Raw genomic sequence first — 24,461 nt, forward strand, 5'->3', positions numbered from 1 at the left:
TCACAGCTCCCTCCTCATTTAGTTCCACGGCCATTTCCCCCAAGAAAACCTTCCGCATCTAGTCCTGAATGGGCGCTTCTTCTCGGAGGACCCACCCTAACACATGGCCTGCATCTACCTTCCCTTCCCTCTTCTCTCCAGGGTGGAGCCTTTTCCAAGGCGAGGAGAGTGATTCCAGGAACTCGGTGTCCCAGGCAGCTTTCATTCCTGGATCTCCTTAGCTCCCTCGCCCTTCCCAGCGTCCAGGCCCACTGGGCCACTCAGGCTTTTCTAATAAAAATCGCAGCTTCGGCCGGGCGCCGTGGCTCATGCCTGTAATCCCAGCACTTTGGGAGGCCGAGGCGGGTGGATCACCTGAGGTCGGGAATTCGAGACCAGCCTGACCAACATGATGAAACCCTATCTCTATTAAAAATACAAAATTAGCCGGGAGTGGTGGCTCATGCCTGTAATCCCAGCTACTCGGGAGGCTGAGGCAGGAGAATCGCTTGAACCTGGGAGGTGGAGGTTGCGGTGAGCCGAGATCTCGCCACTGCACTCCAGCCTGGGCGACAGAGCGAAACTCCGTCTGAATAAACAAACAAACAAACAAACAAACAAATCGCAGCTTCTCCACTTGGAAAGTCCCAATTCGACCGGGCCTTCGAGTCCCATGGGACTCGATTGCCGTCTCCGCTGCGAAGCCATCTCCTCTCAGAAGGGGAAGGAGGTGGGGAGTCTCTGCGGCCGCTGACCTCAGCTTGGCCTGCCTTTCCTCGGTGGAACCCGGGAAGAGCCGTCTTTAAGCTCTTCGGGGAAGGGCCGGGGTCGCATTGGCGCATCGCATCCGCGGTCGCGGGCAGAGCCCCCAGCTCACAGCGAGCGCGTGCTCGATGTTTCTTGAGTTGTTATTTTCATTATTTGTGTTGTTCCAAAGAAAGCGCGAGGGACACGGTCAGGGACTAGCCGGGAGCTGGCGCGGGGGTCTTGGGCCTGCCGCGGGGCGGGGCTGGGGCGTGTCCGGGGCGGGGCGGGAGGTGCGGTCGCGGCTCTGGCCTCGCAGTCGCTGCGCGCGGGGCTGGGGCAGCCGTAACCGTAACCGAGGTCGCCGCCGCAAGCGTACAGCGCGCGTCCAAGTGGAGAACAAAGTGACCCCCAAAACTTCTCCAACTCCTCCCCGCGTTCCCGCGAGGGCCACGCGCCGAGGGTAGCGGAGGGCGGCGCGCGACCTGCCCCACGGAGCCCGGCGCGCGACCCAAGGTAAGGGGCGCCCGGGTGAGGGCGCAGGAGGGCGAGGACGGCGCTGGTCGGCGGCGGCTCCGGGTCCCCTGCGGGCGGGGCGGCGCGCGGCCGGCGTTCCCCTTCCTTCCCCTTTGTTGGCCGCCCCTCTCTGCGCCCGCTTTCCTGGGAGTCCCGCGGAAGGTGGCGGCTGCGGGGCGCGGCTTGGCACCCTCTTCCCGGAGGGCGGCAGCGTCCGGGCACAGCCTGGCACTGGGGACGAAGCACTTTCCAGAAGGATCTGAAACCAGGTACCCTGGTCCCCTCGCGCTGCACGACAGGCCAGGACCCACTTTCAGCCCCGGTCCCATCCCGGATGAGGAGAACCTCGCCCTCCGAGGTTCTCGCCCAAAGCCGAGCCGTGGGTGCCCCGAGGGGAGCGCCTGCTGCGCCCACGCCCGCCCGGCGACCTCGGAGCCTCAGAAAGGCGCCGCGGCGGAGCAGGATCCCAGGCGGTCGGCTCAGCGAGTGTAGACCGTGCGGTCCCTGCTCAGCCCCTCCGGCCTTTCCGAGCGCGGGAGCCATCCCGGACGGGCGCGGCTCCTAGGGGGGCTGAGGTGCCAAGTTTCTGTGAAAACCGACACGTTGTGCCCCTAATGGATCCTATTTACCAAAAACGGTTCAGAAAGAAAAGAGTCCATTCTTCCAACCATTCGTTGCTGACAGCCGCTGGAAAGGTCCGGGAGTAAGATTGCAGGAGGTATTTGTGTCTTTAAGGAGCGGTGAAATTTAATATTGATGAGCTTCCGTGCCTCTTTTTTTTTTTTTTTTAAATAGAAAAATAGGTTAAGTTTATTTAAAGAGGAGGAAGGCTGCTTGATTCCAAAGATAATTTCATTCAGGGGGAGGTTTTCCTGCTTTTCTCTGCAGAATTCAGGCAAGAGGCCACTTGGTGACACTCCTCAGCCTCCTTGGGTAGTGGTGAGACCTTGATTTCCAATGCGGTGAAGGGCCTGGGATTCTCTTCTCAGGGTTATTCACACATTCTACCTTTTGCTCCCCCAATGATGCTGACGACCTTATTTTAACAGACAACACCGGCTATCTCCAGTTCTGTTTCCAATAGATCTAAGCCAAAGTGTCTCTAAAATCTTACCAAGTTTCGTACAGGTGCAGATCATATGCTATAAATGTTTCAGTCCTAGGTTCTGGACAAAAAAGTGTCCATGGTTGGTTTTATAATTTGGGCATAGCCAGTAGAACCTGTGTGTTCTTATACTCTTAGAAGTATTTCCTGACGTTCTTTAAGATTGTTACGTTTTAAAAATGTAGTATGATTGGTGCAGATTTGTAAGCAAAATTTGCTCCACCGGATTTTACCTGCTCACTTTACAGGAAAATAAAACTTGTTGCTTTAGGGTGTCAGAGGTTTTTGTGTTGGGTAAATGTAAAAGAACATGACAAGGTATAACTGAAGAAGAGTTTATTATTTACAGTGGCAAAACACGCCCTTGATGATCTCAGAATCAGCTTTCAACACCTTCACATACCATACTAAGATGCTTCATAATGGGGCACCTGCCTGCCTTTCCAGTTCCATCTACTGACTTTCCCCAGGCCTCCTGGCTCTCCCCCGCTTTCACACTGCCTGCTCTAGACACATCAAACTACTCACAAGTTGTCATTTCCAGACCATTGTTTGGAATGAATGAAATTCTGCTTACACTGTTCTTACTCCTCTTATCCATCTGTCAATTACCCACACATTCTTAATGTGTCAGTCAAATACCTTCTCTAGGAAGCTTTTCTTCCCCCTTATCTGTGGGCAAAGTTAAGCTCCTCTTCCTCCAGTAGTCAGTGCTTCTACTAGAACACATTTTTGTATATACATCTGGCAGTGCCACCTTGCACAGTTGTTCAGGTTGTTCACTACACAAGGTCATCTTGTCCAACAGGCAATTGGAGGCTGAAATCCAATTCACACTCCACTTGCCAAGCCTCTATTGCACTCCTCTCCACTGGAAGAGGATACATTTGGCAATTTAATCAAAAGTACAGTATGGTTTAGTAGTGACCCTAAGCCTATCCCCACTATTGTACTTAGCATCCATCACTTCAACTGATGTAATAGGAGCTCAGTTAAGGTTCCGTGAATGAATGAGGAAAAGATTATTTCTTTCTTTCTCTCTCTTTCTTTCTTTCTTTCTTTCTTTCTTTCTTTCTTTCTTTCTTTTTTTTTTTTTTTTTTGAGATGGTCTCCCTTTGTTGCCCAGGCTGAAGTACAGTGATAAGATCACAGCTCACCGCAGTCTCAGCCTTCCCAGCTAAATTGATTTTCCCTTCTCAGCCTTCCAAGTAGCTGGGACTACAGATACGTGCCATCACACCTGGCTAATTAAAAAAAAATTTGTAGAAACGGGGTTTCTCCTTGTTGCCCAGGCTGGTCTTGAACACCTGAGCTCAAGTGATCCACCCTCCTTGGCCTCCCAAAGTGCTGGGATTGTAGGCATGAGCCACCGTGTCCGGCCAGAAAAGATTACTTCTCACGAAATCTAGAAAGAAGTAAGAGTTTGGGGTCAGATTTTTTTGTATAAGTCAGTATATAGAAATATGCTTCAGTTTGCTTCTCTTATATCTGGGCTCTTCAAATGATGCTTAGACAGATGTCTTTTCCTTGATTACAGGGAAGAATCTGCGAATGTGAATTCATGGGTGGGCGTCAGGGATTTGTGTCAACATATGGTGTCTCCTCAGCTGACGACTTTTCAAGCCACTCAGGTTTAGGTGCCTAATCATGATTTGCTGAGAGAGATAAGGGGGCAAGAAACTTGGAAGTAAGGCCCTAAAGAGCTTTGCTCACATGAACATGTGCTAATAAGTTGCATTAAGTGCCATTTTGTATATAAGCATTTAAGTCATCCTAAAGTGAGATGTCACAGAATTAAACTAAGAAAGTAAGAAGGGTTTGAATCTGATTTATTTAGGATATCCAACGAGATCAGTATTTAATATCACAGTTTACACATGAAAAATGCAGTTTTCATTGGGAGGGGGCCATTTACAAGCTGAATTGGCTGCAAGAGTTGTAAAAATGCTCCAAATTTTGTATGTAGTTAAAATTAACGATTTGTGGGGTGATCTGGTGGTATTTTTCAAGCTACAATAAATATGTGAATTATCATGCAAACACTTATAAGATTGTGATATAAAATTATATACTGTAGATGTCGAAAGTGTTTGCTAGTTATATGGAATCTTGGAATCTCTTGAATTCATAGCATTGAAATAACTTTAAGGATAATATGGATCTATTCTCCCATTTTATGGGTAAGGAAACTGAGTCCCAGGAACTTATGGAGGGTCACTGAGCTTGTGTAGAGGCATAGCCAGAATGAGTTTTCAGATTTCCTGGCTTCTACTTCATATTCAAGTACCTATAAGAACACCCCTTCTGTATGTTCCATCATTGGCCTCACTTGGGAAATCTTGAAGGTACAGGCTAAATTTTAGGACCTCAGGGAAAGAAAAGATTTTTAGTGCCAAACACATTGCCCTGGGTAAAGTAGGCATGTGATAAATATTTGCTGAATGGAGGAATGAATGAACAAACCAGACGACAGCTTCCTTATTTAAAGTAATTGATAAGAAATGATGCAAAGTCCGTTTGGAGTGGAATTTGGCCCATGTGTTTGTATTTCTTAAATGCCATAAAAAGTATTGGTTAAACTTTATGGAAAAGATGGGCATCTCTGTTATACATTCAAAGACGTTTGATATGCTATAGGAAAAAAATTTTTTTTTTTTTTTTTTTTTTTGAGACAGAGTGTCACTCTGTCACCCAGGCTGGAGTGCAGTGGCAATCTTGGCTCACTGCAGTCTCCATCTCCTGGGTTCAAGCGATTCTCCTGCCTCAGCCTCCCGAGTAGCTGGGATTGCAGGCACCCACCACCACACTGGCTAATTTTTGTATTTTTAGTAGAGATGGGGTTTTGCCATGTTGGCCAGGCTGGTCTCAAACTCCTGACCTCAGGTTATCCGCCTGCCTTGCACTCCCAAAGTGCTGGGATTACAGACGTGAGCCACCGCACCCGGCCAGGAAAAATAATTTTTATTTCTTTATTATTTTCTATAGGAGAAGCTAGAACTCCTGACAGAAAAGCATAATGAAAAAGCTCAGGATTTGGAATCAGTAGGTTTGTCTGAAAACTATGTATGCTTCTGCAGACCATAAATGTCACCAGCCTCAGTTTCTTGTAACTTCTTTTTTTTTTTTTTTGAGACGGAGTCTTACTCTGTAGCCCAGGCTGGAGTGCTATGTGGTGCCATCTCAGCTCTCTGCAACCTCCGCCTCCTGGGTCCTGGTTCAAGCAATTCTCCTGCCTCATCCTCCCGAGTGGCTGGGATTACAGGTGTGTGCCAACATGCTCAGGTAATTTTTGCATTTTTAGTACAGACAGGGTTTCTCCATGTTGGCCAGGCTGGTCTTGAACTCCTGGCCTTGTGAACCACGCCCGGCCTCTTGTAACTCCTTAAATCTTAGAGTTGTTACAAGGATCAAATGAGCTGAAGTGCATGAAAGCACTTTGCAAACTTTGGAACAATGAACAGTAAGAGGAGGTAGAAGCTATGGCAGTAATTCCTTGGCCTGTGCTAGGCCATCTGTATACATCATCTCATTTGTTCCTCTGAATTTAAAAAAGTAAGACTTTTGTGGAATAAGGAAGAAATTCATGCTTAAACAACTCCCTCAGTGTTAAACATGTGCTGAGTGAGCCCCCTACGATGTGATAAGAACCGTTAAGCTGGGCTGGGCATGGTGGCTCACGCCTGTAATCCCTGCACTTTGGGAGGCCAAGGGGCAGAACACCTGAGGTCTGGAGTTCAAGACCAGCTGACCAACATGGAGAAACCCCGTCTGTACTAAAAATACAAAAATTAGTAGGCATGGTGGCGCATGCCTGTAATCCCAGCTACTTGGGAAGCTGAGGCAGGAGAATTGCTTGAACCTGGGAGGTGGAGGTTGCGGTGAGCTGAGATTGTGCCACTGCACTCCAGCCTGGGCGACAAGAGGGAAACTCTGTTGCAAAAAAACAAAGCAGAACAAAAAACAAAAAAAACCAAAAAACTGTTATGCTCTGAACATGATGGTCAGTAAGATAACTTACTTTAACTAGAGAACAGTAAGTGACATTAAGTGACACAAAAGCAAATTCCTTAAGTTTTAGGTGGAGGAGTGATAGGTCAGATTTGCATTTGAAACCAATTCCTTTCAGGAACTCTGGCTTACTCCTGTCATCCCAGTACTTTGGGAGGCTGAGGCTGGGGATCACTTGAGGTTGGGAGTTCAAGACCAGCCTGGCTAACATGGTGAAACCCTGTCTCTACTAAAAATTCAAAAATTAGCCGGGCATGGTGGTGCACATCTGTAGTCCCAGCTACACGAGGCTGGGGCACGAGAATTGCTTGAATCCAAGAGTTGGAGGTTGCAGTAAACCAGGATTGCGCCACAGCACTCCAGCCTGGGTGACCGAGCGGGACCCCATCTCAAACAAACAAACGAAGAAACCAGTTTCTTTTTAGATTGTTGTGAGTAGATTTAGGGAAGCAAGCCTGACAGGAAGAAGGTCAGTGGTAACAGTGTAGATCATCAAAAGCGGTGGCAGTAGAACAGTGGGGACAGACATGGAGGAAGATTCCAGAAATATAAAGGAAGTGTGATGGACTTGGTGACTGAGAAAGTGGAGGGCAGGGAGAATCACATCCAGTAAAGGATGACATCCAGCCTGCTCACCCATGTGACAACCCAGAAGGAGAAGGTTGGAGACCTGTGGGATCCCTTACCCAAGTTCATGTAGTTTGAAATTGCACAGCTGAGATTTGAATCCAGATCTGTCTGACCACATGATCCTTCCACTCTTCTATACTGACCCAGCAGGTAGCATGCCCTTAATTGTAAACAAATACAGGATCTTAATAAAAATCATCTAGCATTTGAAAGCTTTTATTTTTATGAAATGTTTTTTCATAACATTAAGGAAAAAAAAATGCCCACAGACGGTTACTGCCAGCAGACATAGGCTGGTGCCCTGAGAAGGTTCCCTGCCAGAAGTGTATAATGTAGTTCCTCTCTTGGATGTTACAGGGCCTGGGCTCTGGCGCACTCCTCTCCAGGCATTCCATCTAGCTGGAAGTTGGTCTGCTTTGTTTTCATTTATGAGGTTTGTAGATTGAGTAACAGAATCTGGACTGCCGTGTTCATTGTGTTTTCATGGTGTTGGATTACAAGCTTTCTTTTAAATTCATGGTTAGGTTTCTGAATGTGCCTTTTGGACATGGTTCTTCATGAGTTCCCATTACTAAGTGATTTCTTTGCATTGGGAACAGTATGTAAAACTTGAATTTTGAAGCTTCTTTTGTCAGTAGTTTGGGAAATGGCATAAGAAATAAGCTTGCAAATCTTTCCTTATGCTGGTGAAAGTGAAGGATTCTCATTGCCTTTAAAATATAGTGATGAATTTTAGTGCAATATTTTGTATTATTTTAAAATTCAAAAAAATATATTGTTGTTGTCTAGTAAAGAGCATTCTGTGCCTTAAGATTTTCATCTCTAAAAGAAGGATGACAGCAGTGCCTTCTTAGAATATTGCTTTGAGAATTGAGAAATTAATTAACATAATATGCCTGAGTGTGGAGGCTCATGCCCATAAGCCCAGCACTTTGGTAGGCTGAGGCTGGATGATCACTTGAGGCCAGGTATTTGAGACCAACCTGGGCAACATAGTAAGACCCTGTCTCTAAATAAAAAAAAAATACAAAAATTAGCTGGGCATGGTGGCATATGCCTGTAGTCCCAGCTACTAAAGAGGCTGAGGTGGGAGGATTGTTTGAACCCAGGAGGATTGTTTGAGCCATGATCATGTCATTGCACTCCAGCCTGGGTGACAGAGCAAGACCTCATCTCAAAATAAAATAAAATTAGCATAATATGCTTAGAACCTGGCCTGTCACAATGAGAAAGTTCACTAAGTGTTTTGTATTTCTTTCTGTCATTTTTTTCCTTGCATTATTCCCTGTCTGGTGGGTGCAGAGACAGGGGGACAGAGACCCAGAGAAGCCTACCCTCTGAGTTGCTTCTTAGGCACTTGTGTGGTCTATATCAGTCATTGCATTCATCAAATAATATTTAATTCTTGGTGACTTCTCCATCACACAGGGAGTGCTTTGCTTGTTTTATTTATTTATTTATTTTTGAGATGGAGTTTCGTTCTGTTGCCCAGGCTGGAGTGCAGTGGTGTGATCTTAGCTCACTGCAAACTTCGCCTCCTGGGTTCGAGCAATTCTCCCAGCTTAGCTTCCCAAGTAGTTGGGATTACTGGCACCCGTCACCACACCTGGCTAATGTGTGTGTGTGTGTGTGTGTGTGTGTGTGTGTGTGTGTGTGTGTGTATGTGTTTTAGTAGAGACAGGGTTTCACCATGTTGACCAGGCTGGTCTCGAACTCTTGACTTCAGGTGATCTGCCCTCCTTGGCCTCCCAAAGTGTTGGGATTATAGGTGTGAGCCACTGTGCCCAGCCGTGCTTGTTTTATTTTCGTACTGCTTTTATATCCAGCCTGGTTCTTTAGTGAACACTCTTAGATGGTGGTTGACAGAATGTGTGAAGTGTTCAATGAAATTGTTTTTAAAAGCATTATACTATGATTATGAAATTGAGAGATGCTTTGCCAAATATTTGACTCTCTAAATGGACTTTATCAGTAATAAAGTGCTGAAAGTTAAAATACATAAAGGTTGATCCGTTTTTTTCCCCAAGCGTGGAGTTGTGGCACCGTTGTTGTATTGGATAGAACAGCTCTAGATTCTGGTGTGGAATACACCTTTTACCCATTTGGCAAGTCACCTAAACATTTGAGGGACTTGGCTTCCTCAGGGAGATGATAATTTTTTTTTTTTTTTTGAGATGGTGTGTCACTCTGCCACCCAAGCTGGAGTGCAGTGGTGTGTTCTCGGCTCATTGCAACCTCTGCGTCCCAGGTTCAAGTAATTCTCCTGTCTCTGCCTCCTGAGTAGCTGGAATTACAGGTACACACCACCATGCCCAGCTAATTTTTGTATTTTTAGTAGAGACGGGGTTTCACCATGTTGGCCAGGCTGGTTGCAAACTCCTGACCTCAGGTGATCCACCCGCCTTGGCCTCCCAAAGTGCTGGGATTACAGGTGTGAACCACTGTGCCCAGCCATAAAATTGTTTTCTAATGATTCCCAGTGTCTCCTGGCAATGGAGCCACTAAATCCTTCTCATTAACCTTCTTCTTCAGGCCTTGTACTAAGGTTATGATTGGCAGAATAATAGTCATACTTCTCATCACTCTGCATAACCATGAAGCTGGATGAAAATGAGGGCTCTCAAAAGCGCATTGGTGCATATGAGCAGAAGTGAAGGAAGAACACATCTGGAATCCATCAAAATGAATTAAATTATCTTTTGTGTTGGTGGCATTTGAAACCTCTGGGATCAACACCTACTGCATGAATACATGAAGGCTCAATGAACGTTTGCTGCATCAGAAACCAAAATATTTTCCCATTTCACGTGTCCATTTTGAACTTTCCCTCTGGAAAATCTTAGTCATTCTGTGAAACTGGAGTTAGCCATAGTAATCCTCCCTTGACAATCATCTACTGAACTGCTTGATGGGAAACCACTGTGTGTCATGTGGGCAAATACCTTGAGGTTACACAAGATTTAAAAGAAACTCAGAAACTTCACTGATTGGATCCATTTGTTGTGGATATACACTCACCCCCTCCTAGCAGGTCCCACTTGCTTGCATCTTCTTCTGTATTGGAATTTTGTTGTTGTATTAGGTTGGTGCAAAAGTGACTGTGGTTTTTGCCATTGAAAGTAATGGCAAAAACCACAATCACTTTTGCATCAACTTAATAACTCGAGAGTACTGGCTTCCCCAGCCTTCCAGGCTGGCTCATCTCAAGCATCCTTCTAAAGCTTTCCTTGCTCATTTTCTGAACCTTCATTTCCTCTTGAGAAGTAATCACTTCATTCTCACCACCCTCAGGGCCCATCCTCCACATGGCCACCTTCCGTGTATGGTGGTTATAACCTTGTGTGTATGATGGTTGTATGTGTCTCTGTGTCCTACTTTCTCTCACCATTGGATTCCTTATTGATGATATACAAGTGATCATTCTGGCCGGGCACGGTGGCTCACGCCTGTAATCCCAGCACTTTGGGAGGCTGAGGTGGGCAGATCACTTGAGATCAGGAATTTGAGACCAGCCTGGCCAACATGGTGAAACCCTGTCTATACTAGAAATGCAAAATTGAGCTGGGTGTAGTGGTGGCCGCCTGTAATCTCAGCTACTCAGGAGGCTGAGGCAGGAGAATCACCTGAACCTGGGAGGTGGAGGTTGCAGTGAGCCAAGATTGCACCACTGAACTCCAGCCTGGGCGATGGAGCGAGACTCTATCTCCACCCCCTGCCTCCAAGAAAAAAGTGCATTCTGTTGAGTCTGTTGTGTGACATGTTTTGGGACTCATGTGACTTTTATCAGTGCCTTTGCTTGTCTCCATTTTGGTGGGTGACAGAAGATGAGCTGTTTGAAAGAACTTGTATGTGTTTCATTGAATTGTTCTTGGTGTTTGTCCAGTCAGAGGTAATAATCCAGGCAGTCAGCATATATTACTGAAAAGAAGACTGGATCCCTGGGTTTTGGGTAGTTTTGCCAAAAACAGCTGCATGATCTTGAATGAAACAGTATATTCTCTCTGGGTTACCATTTCTTTATTTGTAATTTTGGGAGTTGCATTGGACTCAATGAATTTTTGGGGTCCTTTCAACTATACAACTCAATGTTTCTATGTAGCTACACAGTATGAGAAAGGAAAAGAAAACATTTTATAAACATTTACAAGTAGGGTTGCAAGAGCCGGGCACGGTGGCTCACGCTTATAATCCCAGCACTGTGGGAGGCTGAGGCGGGTGGATCACAAGGCCAGGAGATCGAGACCATCCTGCCTAACATGGTTAAACCTCTTCTCTACTAAAAATACAAAAAAATTGGCAGGCGTGGTGGCGGGCGCCTGTAGTCCCAGCTACTCGGGAGGCTGAGGCAGGAGAATGGCGTGAACTCGGGAGGCGGAGCTTGCAGTGAACAGAGATTGCACCGCTGCACTCCAGCCTGGGCGACAGAGCGAGATTCCTCCTCACAAAAAAAAAAAAAAAAAAAGTAAGGTTGTAAGGTGGCCACGTTCAGTGTTGGAGTCCAAGCTTGCGACCAGAGTGATGGGGAGCAGGAACAGGACTGGGATGCTATGGCACCCAAGAGGCCCTGACCTGGGGCAGGAAACCAGTTCGGAGGCCATAGCCTCCTTGTGGTGCTGGAGGAGGCCAGTCTGGAGACAGTCCCGGTAGGGAAGACCTAAAAGCTGCTCAGCTGTGATAAGCACAAGTCTATGTTGTTGAAGAATGGACGTGACCCGGGGGATGTGCGCTCAGACACAGCCCACCAGAATTCCCTGACGCTGCTGGATAGTCCTCTGAGATGAGCTGGCGTACTGCAGGTCCCTGTCCACATGCAGGAGAAGGTTCTGATTGAAGTGAGCTCCCAGACCTGAATTCCCAGAACCTTTGACCACTTTTGTGGCCTCATGGTTCAGCTTTTACACAAGCTCAGTGTTGGAGCAGCTGATGGCCCCCAGAAGCTCTTGAAGGTAATTAAGAATCAGTGTCAGATCACTTTAGTTGGAAAGTGGATTATTATTGTTGGAAATAAAATATTTTTGTTTTTACTGTTTTATTTTATTTTTTTGATGGAGTCTCGTTCTGTTGCCCAGGCTAGAGTGCAGTGGCACAATCTCGGCTCATTGCAACCTCCCCCACCCAGGTTCAAGCCATTCTACTGCCTCAGCCTCCTGAGTAGCTGGGATTACAGGCACACGCCACCATGCCTCATTTTTGTATTTTTAGTAGAGACAGGGTTTCACCATGTTGGCCAGGCTGGTCTTGAACTCCTGACCTCAGGTGATCCACCTGCCTTGGCCTCCCAAAGTACTGCAATTACAGATATGAGCCACCATGCCTGGCCTTAATTTTGTACTTTTAGTAGAGATGGGGTTTCACCACGTTGGTCAGGCTGGTCTTGAAGTCCTGACCTCAGATGGTCTGCCCGCCTTGGCCTCCCAAAGTGTTGGGATTACAGGCATGAGCCACTGTGCCTGGCCTGGATTCTTATTTACCTTCTCTTTCATATATCCAATTGGATGTATGAAAATTGACACTTTGAGATAGAGTTTTGCTCTGTTGCCCAGGCTGGAGTACAGTGGTGCGATCTTGGCTCACTGCAATCTCCGCCTCCTGGGCTCAAGCATTCTCCAGCCTCAGCCTCCCGAGTAGCTGGGACTACAGGTGCCTGCCACCATGCCCAACTAATTTTTGTATTTTTAGTAGAGACGGGGTTTCACCACGTTGGTTAGGCTGGTCTTGAACTCCTGACCTCAAGTGATCCTCTGGCCTGGGCCTCCCAAAGTGCTGGGATTACAGGCATGAGCCACTGTGTCCGGCCAAAAATTGACACTTTTTTATCCATCCCAGTCACCAGCGATATGCGAGAGCTGGTGCCCAGCAGTGATACTATTTGAGGTAGGGGCCTTTGCCCGTAACAATGCCAGTGTGGAATATACACAGAAGATGGTGTCCATCAGCTGTATCTCCTTTCTGCCCTCCCCTATGCAGAACTTACCACAGCCTTTGAAGAATTATGGGGGAGTCATTTGACAGGAGTAGAACCTGTTCTGAAACCAGGAACTGTTGCCATTGCATCCTTCGATGGTTCCGAACCGACTGCTGGAAGATGCTCTTCCTGCCCTGAGACTGTGGAGTCTGGGGAAGCCAGGGCTACACATTTGCTCTTTGTTTATCCTATGAATACTCCCATTGGGTTGTTCTGGGGGTTCCTAAACTTAGCAGTATGTGCTGGTGTAAACTGTTTGTTCCGCTTGGACCTCGGGGTCAGATGTGAGGTTATAGTTAGCAGTTTGGTTCCAGGCTTTAAGGCAGGCTTTAGCGTCACGTTTCCAGCTTCCAGCTCTAAAGGAGAGAAACCTGATTATTTCAGCCATGGCAGGTCTGGAGAAGAACTGGGAAAGAAAGCAGTCACGAATGCTAGTGGTGAAAAACTGAACAAACAGAAGTGATTTTATGTGCTACAGTTCCAGGGTAGAAAAAGTAGAACCGGCAGAGCCTTGCTCTCCTCCCTGCCCCACCATGGCGGCCGCAGTGGTAGCAGCACATACACAATCATAGTAAATTGGCAGAGGAAACACACAACCGATTCCTGGCTAGAGGGGGAGAGATAAGGCAGTGTGCGTGGGGGAGCCAAGAGGGGAGATGTGGGCCCCTCTGCGCCTCCCGCAAGTTTCCCCTTTGGCCCCAGTGGAGACTTGGCCGGCAGCAGAGGCACAGCTGGGAGTGTCGTGTCTTCCACCTCCCTGACTTTTCTGTTCTCTGGGGCCAGGGAGACTGTGAAAAGGGGGACAAGTCATTTCTTTTCTTTTCTTTTCTTTTTTTTTTTTTGAGACAGAGTCTCACTCTGTCGCCCAGGCTGGAGTGCAGTGGTGTGATCTCGGCTCACCGCAACCTCTGCCTCTTGGGTTCAAGTGATTCTTGTGCCTCAGCCTCTCAAGTAGCTTGGATTACAGGTGCGCTCCACCACACCTGGCTAATTTTTGTATTTTTAGTAGAGATGGGGTTTCGCCCTCCTGGCCAGGCTGTCTTGAACTCCTGACCTCAGGTGATCTGCCTGCCTCGGCCTCTGAAAGTGCTGGGATTACAGGCATGAGCCACGGTGCCCGGCTATGATAAGTAATTTCTGCACCAGTCCTGCTGTAGGCTACCTGCAAGACAAGATGTTTGATTGGAAGGCTGGTCAGAGTCACTCCTAGCTCCTGGTCTGTAGTCCTTCCAGAGTCTTCCTAGTGTGCCTCAGTAAGTCAGAGTAGTCAGGGCCCATATTCTGTATGTAGTAGCCAGGCTAATCCTTGGAGTTCACCCTAAATTTCCAATACCATCCTTTTTTGGTTTTTTTTAGACAGAGTCTTGCTCTGTCGCCCAGGCTGGAGTGCAGTGACATGATCTCGGCCCACTGCAACCCCCATCTCCTGGGTTCAAGCGATTCTCCTGCCTCAGCCTCTTGAGTAGCTGGGACTTGTTACAGGCGCATGCCACTACACCCAGCTAATTTTTTGTATTTTTAGTAAAGACGGGGTTTCACCGTGTTAGCCAGGATGGCCTCAATCTCCTGACCTCGTGATCTGCCTGCCTCGGTCTCCCAAAGTGCTGGGATTACAGGCATGAGCCACTGCGCCCAGCCTCCAATACCATGTTTTTCTCCAAACCTGTTGCTCTATTATGTAACCTGGTATTTTGAGCTTAGCTGTAAGACATTTACTTACCAGGGAAATAGATTACTGCATCATCTTTAATTCCTGTTTCTTTGGTACCATTGCTTTGTGAATATAGTAGGCTCCAAAAGAAGATGTGGCCAAGAAAATAGATGGATTTATAGAGTGGGGAGAGGCCACTGAGGTAGACACTAAGACTGGAGCATCCCTCACAGCCAGAGGTTGCAGTGAGTCCCTCTCAGCTTCCCAAGCAGGCCTTCACTTACCTTAAGCCATTTGCCCTACATGAAGAGGCAGAAGGCAGTCATAGAGTAACTCATGATGAGCCAGTGGATGGTCTGCTGCACCAGAGTAGAAGCCCAGGGTAAGGCTGTCTCCAATTAGCCTGGCAGCCCGGGGAGGGAGGAGTAGCTCATCAGCAGCTCGTCCCTCATTTCGCCTTTCACCTCCACCCCGGAGGCCTGCCTGTCTTTCCACAGTAACAGTGAGGAATTCCATCTGGAAGCTGGCCAGGCATCCTGAGTACAGGCTATGCCAGAGGGCCAGGAATCTTAGAGAGACCTGAGAGAGTTTTTTGTTTTTGTTTTGAGATGGAGTCTAGCTCTATTGCCCAGGCTGGAGTGCAGTGATGCGATTTCGGCTCACTGCAACCTCTGCCTCCCGGATTAAAGCAATCCTCTTGCCTCAGCCTCCTGAGTAGCTCGGACTACAGGTGTGCACCACCATGCCTAGCTAATTTTTGTATTTTTACTAGAGACGGGGTTTCGCCGTGTTGGCCAGGCTGGTCTCGAACTCCTGACCTCAAGTGATCCGCCCACCTTGGCCTCCCAAAGTGCTGGGATTACAGGCATGAGCCACCGTGCCCAGCACTATGAGAATTCTTTACTTTTTTTTTTTTCTTGAGACGGAGTTTTGCTTTTGTTGCCCAGGCTGGAGTGCAATGGTGTGATCTCGGCTCACCGCAACCTCCGCCTCCCAAGTTCAAGCGATTCTCCTGCCTCAGCCTTCTGAGGGATTGCAGATGCACACCACCATGCCCAGCTAATTTTTCTATTTTTAGTAGAAACGGGGTTTCACCATGTTGGTCCGGCTGGTCTGGAACTCCCGACTTCAGATGATCTGCTGGCCTCGGCATCCCAAAGTGCTGGGATTACAGGCGTAAGCCACCACGCTTGGCTGAGTTCTTTACTTTCAAGGAATTTGAATCATTTGAAAAAGTCACTGGAGAAAAGGGAGGGTGAGGAGGAGCCACAGACTGACTAGTTCTTGGATCACGCCACCTGCCTCTGGGTCCTCGAGCCTCGAGGAGTGGAGTGCAGGGAGGCTCCCACGTGTAGCCCCCAGGGGTCCTGGAGGCAGTGCTACCTGATTAATTTTACAGATAGGAGGCCGACCCAGGGCACAGCTGGCAATCAGTGACCGAGTGCCTACCAAGTGCCTAATGTTGAGGTCAGTGGAGAACCAGATACACTCTAATGCTGTCCACACTCTAGTGGTAGGGACAAACAAGTAAACGAAGCTGTTTATAATCAGGGCAGCAGAGGACATAAGTCCAGTGGCAGAGCTGGAGTAACACCCAGGGCTCAAGGCACTTTTTTTTTTTCAAATCGGAGTCTTGACCGGGCACGGTGGCTCATGCCTGTAATCCTAGCACTTTGGGAGGCCGAGGTGGGTGGATCACAAGGTCAGGAGTTCGAGACCAGCCTAGCCAACATGGTGAAACCCTGTCTCTACTAAAAATACAAAAATTACCGGGTGTGGTGGCACGTGCCTGTAATCCCAACTACACAGGGGGCTGAGGTGGGAGAATCACTTGAACCCTGGAGGCGGAGGTTGCAGTGAGCTGAGATCATGCCATTGCACATTAGCCTGGGCAACATTTTTTGAGACTGTCCCCCCAACCCCCCCTGCAAAAAAAAAAAAAAAAAAAAAAGACAGAGTCTTACTCTGTTGCCCAGGCTGGAGTGCAGTGGCGTTATCTCGGCTCACTGCAACCTCTACCTCCTGGGTTCAAGCGATTCTCCTGCGTAGCTGGGATTACAGGTGCCCGCCACCACGCCTAGCTAATTTGTTTGTATTTTTAGTAGAGATGGGGTTTCACCATGTTGACCAGGCTGGTCTCAAATTCTTGACCTCAAGTGATCCACCTGCCTTGGCCTCCCAAAGTGTTGGGATTACAGGCATGAACCACTGTGCCCAGCCAATTTTTGTATTTCTTCTAGAGAAAGGGTCTTGCCATGTTGCTCAGGCTGGTCTACTAGGATTATAGGTGTAAGCCACTGCGCCTGGTCTGCTACTGGCTTTTTGATCGTATTTTGAGAAACTGTCCTAAATGAGGCAAGACTTGCGCTGGTAGGGCATTCTGTGTGTGGAGGGTGTCGGGAAGTGGAATCAAGGTCTCTCTTCCTGTGCCTTTTCCCTGTGTGATGCCCTTTTGCATAGGCTTGCATAGGATTGTGAGGATCTAACCATGTTAGTGAATTTGCCAGAGATGGGCAAGAGATTTGTAGGCCATTTATATACAAATGCAGCACAGGTTTTCTTATTTCGGGGTGATCCATGATGTATGGTTTGACAGGAACCTTTTTTTTTTTTTTTTTTTTTTGAGATGGAGTCTTGCTCTATCACCCAGGCTGGAGTACAGTGGCCCAATCTTGGCTCACTGCTACCTCCGCCTCCCAGGTTCACACCGTTCTTGACAGGAACCATTTTTAAGGAAAACATCTGGTTTCTAAAGAAAAAGTTTGTTGGATATATTAGTGATAAGCATATTGACAGTGAAAACGATTAGGTAAAATGTCAGGCTACTTAAAAACATCTCTTTTGTGATGAATATTAGTGAGAAAGCACTTCTGTCTCTTCCATGAAGGCCGTTTCCGGAGGGATACCAACAGGCAGGACTTTGCTTCGTTCTATTTCAGTTTACCATGGAATTGGAATTTTAAAATGACCCGTCTTTAAAAATCTAGGGATGTCACTAAGTCAGACTGTCGTAAGTTCCACCCTGGCCATTAATCTAAATGTATGAGGAAATTGAGCTCATTGGATGGTTGACATTGCAGCAGTCCTGGTGTATGTTGAGAAGAGAATGTCATTGCAGTATGGCATTTTCTGAAAAGCTGTCTGTCACTGAAGCTACATTTTGATAGCTTGATAAATCACATTAGAAAATTCACTAAGGCATGGAGTGTACAGAGTTGGCAGCCAATGGTTGGAATTTTCAGCAAACCAACAAATGGGTTGTTCCAAAAAAAATGGACACATACATATGTAATTGTCAACCTTAAATAATACATTGTCTAAAGGAAAATCTCTAAACGTTATAGAGTGCATTGAAAATTCTTGAATAATTTCAAGATATAAAAGTACATTTATATTTCTGTGTATGGTACATGATAATATGACAAACTTTTGAAAACTACGTTTGTTGTAATTTCTCATTTGGCATCCTTAAAATTTGTTAAAATAGCATAACACTGAGATGTGGCTTACAATTAATGCTTAGTCCGGATAGTGCCTCTTATGTGTATATTACAGAAAGTCAGCAAAATCACCTGTGCAGATGACAAACATATACCTCAAACCTCATGAAATGTAAGGTACAGAGAAATCAATTGCCTCAGGCTAGGGGTGAAACACAGTCACATTACTACTTATTTCCAGGTCTGTGAACCAGGTTTTCCTGGAAGGAGCTGTCTCCATTTAGTAATCTTCCCATGTTTTGTCCCTTTGGTACTCACTGTTGGTCACTGACAGTCTAAGGTACCATGACCTTACTGTTCTGGAAATAATATCTTTTTTTTCCTTTTTTTTACTGTTCCTTGCAGAGCAGGGCTACCCCACAAGCAGTGTGCCCAGAGAAGCTGGAAATAAATTTCTTAGCATCACTCAGTTCTTCTGAGGCTCAGTGTCTGAAATGGACATAAATTCCACTCTCTTGAATTATTCTTTGAAACTCAAACTTTTGTTTGACCCTTTTGGATGTGGGTGTTTGTATTGTGAGAAAAGAAAAATGCACTAACTGTACTGTAGCAGTGTTTGTAAACCTAATTGTGACGTTCTCACGTTTTCAGTGGGTGAATCTATGGTTAGGTTCAGTGTTTTGGGGGTAGCTGCTTAGTGTGTACTGCCGTGGAGCTGTAGGATTGAAATAGGAAGAGGAAGAGAATAATGGAAAGCACGTGGGGTATTATTCCAGAACAGAGGTTCTCAAACTTCAGGGGCATCAGAATCACCTGGAGGGCTTGCTAACGCATAAATCGCTGGGTCCTGTCCTCTGTTTCTGACTCAGAAGATCCTTTTTTTTTTTTTTTTTTTTTTTTTGAGACAGGGTCTTGCTCTGTCGCCGAGGCTGGAGTGTAGTGGTGCAGTCTCGGCTCACTGCAGCCTTTACCTCCAGGGTTTGGGCTATTGTTGTGCCTCAGCCTCCTGAGTAGCTGAGACTACAGGCGTGAGCCACCATGCTCAGCTAGGTTTTATATTTTTAGTAGAGATGGGGTTTCACCATGTTGCCCAGTCTGGTCTTGAACTCCTGAACTCAGGTGGTCCACCTGGCTTGGCCTCCCAAAGTTCTGGGATTGCAGGTGTGAGCCGCCATGCCCGGCCCTAACTCAGAAGATCTGAGTTCGGCCTGAGAATTTATATCTCTATGATGTTTCTAGGTGATGCTGCCGCCGTGGCTGATCTGGGGCCACATTTGGAAAGACTGTGTTCTGGAGGCTCAGTGTTGGTCTGTACTGAGTGGAGATGTGGATCCCTGGACATCATTCAGCTTCTCAGGGTCTGGGTTTGTATACACCTGCTTGGTCCAGGCAGTATTAGTGATTTTCTTGAAGATCCGAGGAATCCTTTGTTCCAAACTACATCTATGTGAAACCAAGACCCAAATATATAATATACAAAAGGGATGAAATGGAAATTATATTAATTACGAAGTTGTAAGGGACAGAAGGCCCCTTGGGCCCGTCTAAAGAACCTAATACAGTTGTGAATGCAGTGGAAGAGAGGATTTCTAAGGTCCCTCGCGCCTGTCGCTTTCTCTGATTCTGTATACTTTTTCTTTCTTTCTTTTTTTTTTTTTTTTTTCAGGCTGAGTCTCACTCTGTCACCCAGGCTGGAATGTAGTGACGTGATCTTGGCTCACTGCAACCTCCGCCTCCTGGGTTCAAGTGATTCTCGTGTCTCAGCCTCCTGAGTAGCTGGGACTACAGGCGCCCGCTACCACACCTGGCTAATTTTTGTATTTTTAGTAGAGATGGGGTTTTGGTCTTGAACTCCTGGCCTCAAGTGATTTGCGTGCCTCAGCCTCCCCAAGTCGTAGGACTACAGGCGTGAGCCACTGTGGCCGGCCAGATTCTGTATACTCTTGAAACTGTAGACTGTTAGAGAATGGAAAGAATCTAAGTGAGAGACTTATGACTTTGAAGTTGTGCCTTTTGATATAAGAAGCTATGTTTAGGATATATAAATAGGTAGGCAATAAATTAGCTTGAGATATTCATGGTAGCAACAGCTCATAAAAGATCCACAGCTCATTTCTAGTAGAACTGAGGAAATTCTAGTAAGAAAAGAAATGGGGTAAAGGATTTGGGTAACACTGTGTGCCTGCCATCTTTGTGTGCAGCTGGAATGTGTAATTGAATTGAAATAATGTAACCCATTTTAATTTTCATTTATTTATTTTTTTGAGATGGAGTTTTGCTCTTGTTGCCCAGGCTGGAGTGCAATGGTATGATCTCGGCTCACTGCAACCTGTACTTGCTGTGTTCAAGCCATTCTCCTGCCTCAGCCTCCCGAGTAGCTGGGATTACAGGCATGCGCCACCATGCCCGGCTAATTTTGTATTTTTAGTAGAGACGGGGTTTCCCCATGTTGGTCAGGCTGGTCTTGAACTCCTGACCTCAGGTAATCCGCCCACCTCGGCCTCACTAAGTGCTGGCATTACAGGTGTGAGCCACCATGCCTGGCCCGCATTTTAATTTAATTTAATTTAATTCTTTATTCTTGAGACAGGATCGCCCTCTGTCACCCAGGCTGGAGTACAGAGGCGAGCTCCTAGCTCACTGCAGCCTTGAACTCCTGGGCTGAAGACATACTCCTGCCTCAGCCTCCCAAGTGGCTAGGACTACGGGTATGTGCTACTGTGCCTAGGTAATTTGTTTTTCAAGGTGTAGTCAGGTGCCAAGGATTTTTTAAATTTAAATTTTATTTTTTAACTTTTTGTAGAGGCGGAGTCTTGCTCTGTTGCCCAGGCTGGTCTTGAACTCCTGGCCGCAAGACATCCTCCCACCTTGGCCCCCCAAAGTGCTAGGATTACAGGTGTGAGCCACTGTGCCTCGCCAAATTTAACTCATTTTTGTAAGTCTGATGGTCAAGCCTGAACTGAATTTCCTAATCTTTACTGGAATTTTTGCTGGAAAATAGGTAAGAGAGCAGCACTACCAATGTTTCAATAAGAGAAATGAAGGACCTCATGATTCACAAATGTCCAGAGATATTTGCCTACTGTACTTGGCTCTATTTGTCAACTGTGTTATGGATGTCCTAAAACTGACTCCAGAGAAACTGTGAATTAGCTTAAACTTGACTTTGCTACTCAGTGCTTCACTGTTCTCGTTCTTTTGAATCCCTTATTCTCACTCCTCCTCTTTCTTGGCTCACTCTCCCTTTCAAGAAAAACTCTAAATAGAAACAATTTGAATAGGTATGGAACAATCTCTGTGGTATGCTAAGTGAAGATATCTAGGTGCCGTACACTGTATCTAGTATGCAACCTTTTGAATAAAACTATGAATCATGAGAAGTAAATTAGTGGGTCAGGTTTATTATTGTTATTATATGCATACAAATAGACTTGAAAAAAATTCCAGCGGCTTGCTTTTCTTTTCTGTTTTTTTTTTTTGTGACGGGGTCTTGCTGTGTTGCACAGGCTGGAGTATAGTAGTGCGAAGCTCACTGTAGCCTTGAACTCCTGGGCTCAAGCAGTCCTCCCGCTTCAGCCTTTTAAGTAGCTAGGACAATAGGAGTGCGCCATGTCTGAATAGTTTTTACATTTTTTTGAAGTGGGGAGGTGGTCTCGCTATGTTGTTCAGGCTGGTCTTGAACTCCTGGCCTTCATGGATCCTTCTGCCTTGGCCTTGCAAGATGCTGGGGTTACAGGCATGAGCCACTGCACCTGGCCTTCAGTGGCTTTCTGACTTGTTTGATCAAGACGCAAATTAAGAGACACACGCCTATATGAAGGGAGCAAAATATTGAATAGAAAGTATCTAAATACGTTGCATATAGTAAAAATAACTATTGTTTCTTGAAACGTTTGTTTCAGTTTAGCATCTATCCTGTCAGTCCGTCCGTGTATTAGGGTTCTCTAGAGACACAGAACCAATAGGGTCTGTTTGTGTGTGTGTGTGTGTGTGTGTGTGTGTGTGTGTATGTGTGTGTGTAGTTGTATTATAAACAATTGGCTCACCTTATTATGGAGGCTGGCAGGTCCAAAATTTGAAGCGTGAACTCCTGGAGACCCAGGAGAGCTGATGATACAGATGCAGCTTGAAGGCAATCTGCTGTTGAATTCCCTCTCGCTCTGGGAAGCTGGCCTTTTTGCTTTATCCATTGTTTTTTCAAGTGATTGGATGAGGCCCACCCCCATTATGGAGAGCGGTCTGCTTTACTCAGAGTTCTCCAGTTGCAATGTCACTCTCATCCAAAACACCATCCAATTTGACATGTAAAATTAACCATTGCAGGCCAGGCGCGGTGGCTCACTCCTGTAATCCTAGCACTTTGGGAGGCCAAGGCAGGCGGATTGCCTGAGCTCAGGAGTTCGAGACCAGCCTGGACAACACGGTGAAACCCTGTCTCTACTAAAATACAAAAGAAATTAGCTGCGTATGGTGGCGGGCGCCTGTAATCCCAGCTACTCAGGAGGCTGAAGCAGGAGAATCGCTTGAACCTGAGAACCAGAGGTTGCAGTGAGCCAAGATCATGCCACTGCCCTCCAGCCTGGGTGACAGAGCAAGACTCCATCTCTACAAAAAGAAAAAAAAAAAAAGAAAAATTAGCCATTGCATGTGGGATACTAACTCATAAGGCAAAACATGTCTTATCTGTCAAAGTTAGAAAGCCACTGCCATGCCTAGAATATCTCTGAAGGATACATAATGTGGGTCAGAGCCTTAGCAACAGCAGAGGTTCCCAGTCTGGGGAGAGGGTCCATCTTAACCACCCTGGGGGCTTTTCCGAAATATATTATGTCTCTGCTGCAGCTCCTCAGTCTTTCCCTGCCTCTCCCTCAAGAATGAATTTAGGCCAGGTGCTGTGGCTCATGCCTGTAATCCCAGCAGTTTGGGAGGCCGTGGCGAGTGGATCGCTTGAGGTCAGCAGTTCAAGACCAGTCTGGCCAACATGGTGAAACCCCATCTCTGCTAAAAATACAAAAATTAGCTGGGCGTGGTGGCACACACCTGTAATCCCAGCTACTGGGGAGGCTGAGGCAGGAGAATCGCTTGAACCCGGGAGACAGAGGTTGCAGTGAGCCGAGATCACACCACTGCACTCCAGCCTGGGTAACAGAGTGAGACTCTGTCTCAAAAAAAAAAAAAAAAAGAATTTAAAAATAAAGGGAGATACAAAGCTGTTTCTTTTTTTAAAGAGTATGATGGACTGAACCAAAAAAAGGCTGAACTTCTGTGAGTGCATATCACCTGGCAGATGGGAGGTGATGAGCTCTTGGGGTGGGAGATCTTGCTTAGGTCCCTGAGATTTTATTTTATTTTGTTGTCTTGGCTCCCTGTAACCTCCACCTCCTGGGCTCAAGCGATCCTCCCACCCCAGTCTCCCCAGCAGCTGGGACTACAGGCATGCGCCAGTACGCCCAGCTAATTTTTGTATTTTTTGTAGAGACAGAGTTTTGCCATATTGCCCAGGCTGGTCTTGAACTCCTGAGCTCAATCGATCAGACTGCTTGGGCCTCCCAAAGTGCTGGGATTACAGCATGAGCCATCACGCCCGCAGGTCCCTGAGACTTTAATGAATGATTGCAGCTGGACTTAGTGCCTAATACCCCAGAATTCAAACCCTCTCTGATATTTGGTTTGGTCTCAACCTTGTGGAAACCAGTGTGACTTTACCTGTCCTCTATATTTTGCCCAGACTCTAATGCTCATGGTCAGTGACTGAAAATGTGTATGACAGTAACGTGTACAGCTTATGTTAAAATGTGCCAAAGACTCAAGGGATTCCTATAATTTTTATTTTTATTTATTTATTTTTTTGAGACAGAGTTTCGCTCTTGTCACCCAGGCCGAAGTGCAGTGGCACGATCTTGGCTCACTGCAACCTCCGCCTCCTAGGTTCAAGCGATTCTCCTGCTTCAGCCTCCTGAGTAGCTGGGATTACAGACATGTGCCATCACGCCTGGCTAATTTTGTATTTTTAGTAGAGACGGGGTTTCTCCATGTTGGTCAGGCTGGCACCTCCCGACCGCAGGTGATCCATCTGCCCCAGCCTCCCAAAGTGCTGGGATTACAGGCATGAGCCATTGTGCCCAGCCTACAAAAATTAAATTTAGACCCGGTGCGGTAGCTCATGTTGGCCAGGCCAGTCTCGAACTCCTGACCTCAAGTATGTGCCTGCCTCGGCCTCCCAAAGTGCTGGGATTATGCGGTTAATTTTTGTATTTTTAGTAGAGACAGGTTTCACCATGTTGGCCAGGCCAGTCTCGAACTCCTGACCTCAAGTGATCCACCCACCTTGGCCTCCCAAAGTGCTGGGATTATTCAGCTAATTTTTGTATTTTTAGTAGAGACAGGTTTTACCATGTTGGCCAGGCCAGTCTCGAACTCCTG

The 24,461-nt window shown here is 46.7% G+C and overlaps 1 protein-coding gene across 6 annotated transcripts in view; it reads left to right on the forward strand.

Moving 5' to 3' along the window:
* Positions 1 to 1,059: 1,059 nt before the first annotated feature.
* The window catches only part of TIAM2 (TIAM Rac1 associated GEF 2), a 272,290-nt gene continuing 248,888 nt past the window's right edge, over positions 1,060 to 24,461 (forward strand). For 5 of the 6 annotated variants that reach the window (XR_012433556.1, XM_045390320.3, XM_045390326.3 and 2 more), the window contains exon 1: positions 1,060 to 1,239. The gene's annotated coding sequence lies outside the window, so the exon portion shown is untranslated. Of the gene's footprint in view, positions 1,240 to 1,466; positions 1,509 to 24,461 lie in introns of those variants that run through there. The other variant, XM_045390325.3, reaches the window with a different exon arrangement.

This window comes from Macaca fascicularis, chromosome 4, assembly GCF_037993035.2.
Source record: "Macaca fascicularis isolate 582-1 chromosome 4, T2T-MFA8v1.1".
Classification (NCBI taxonomy): Eukaryota; Metazoa; Chordata; class Mammalia; order Primates; family Cercopithecidae; genus Macaca; species Macaca fascicularis.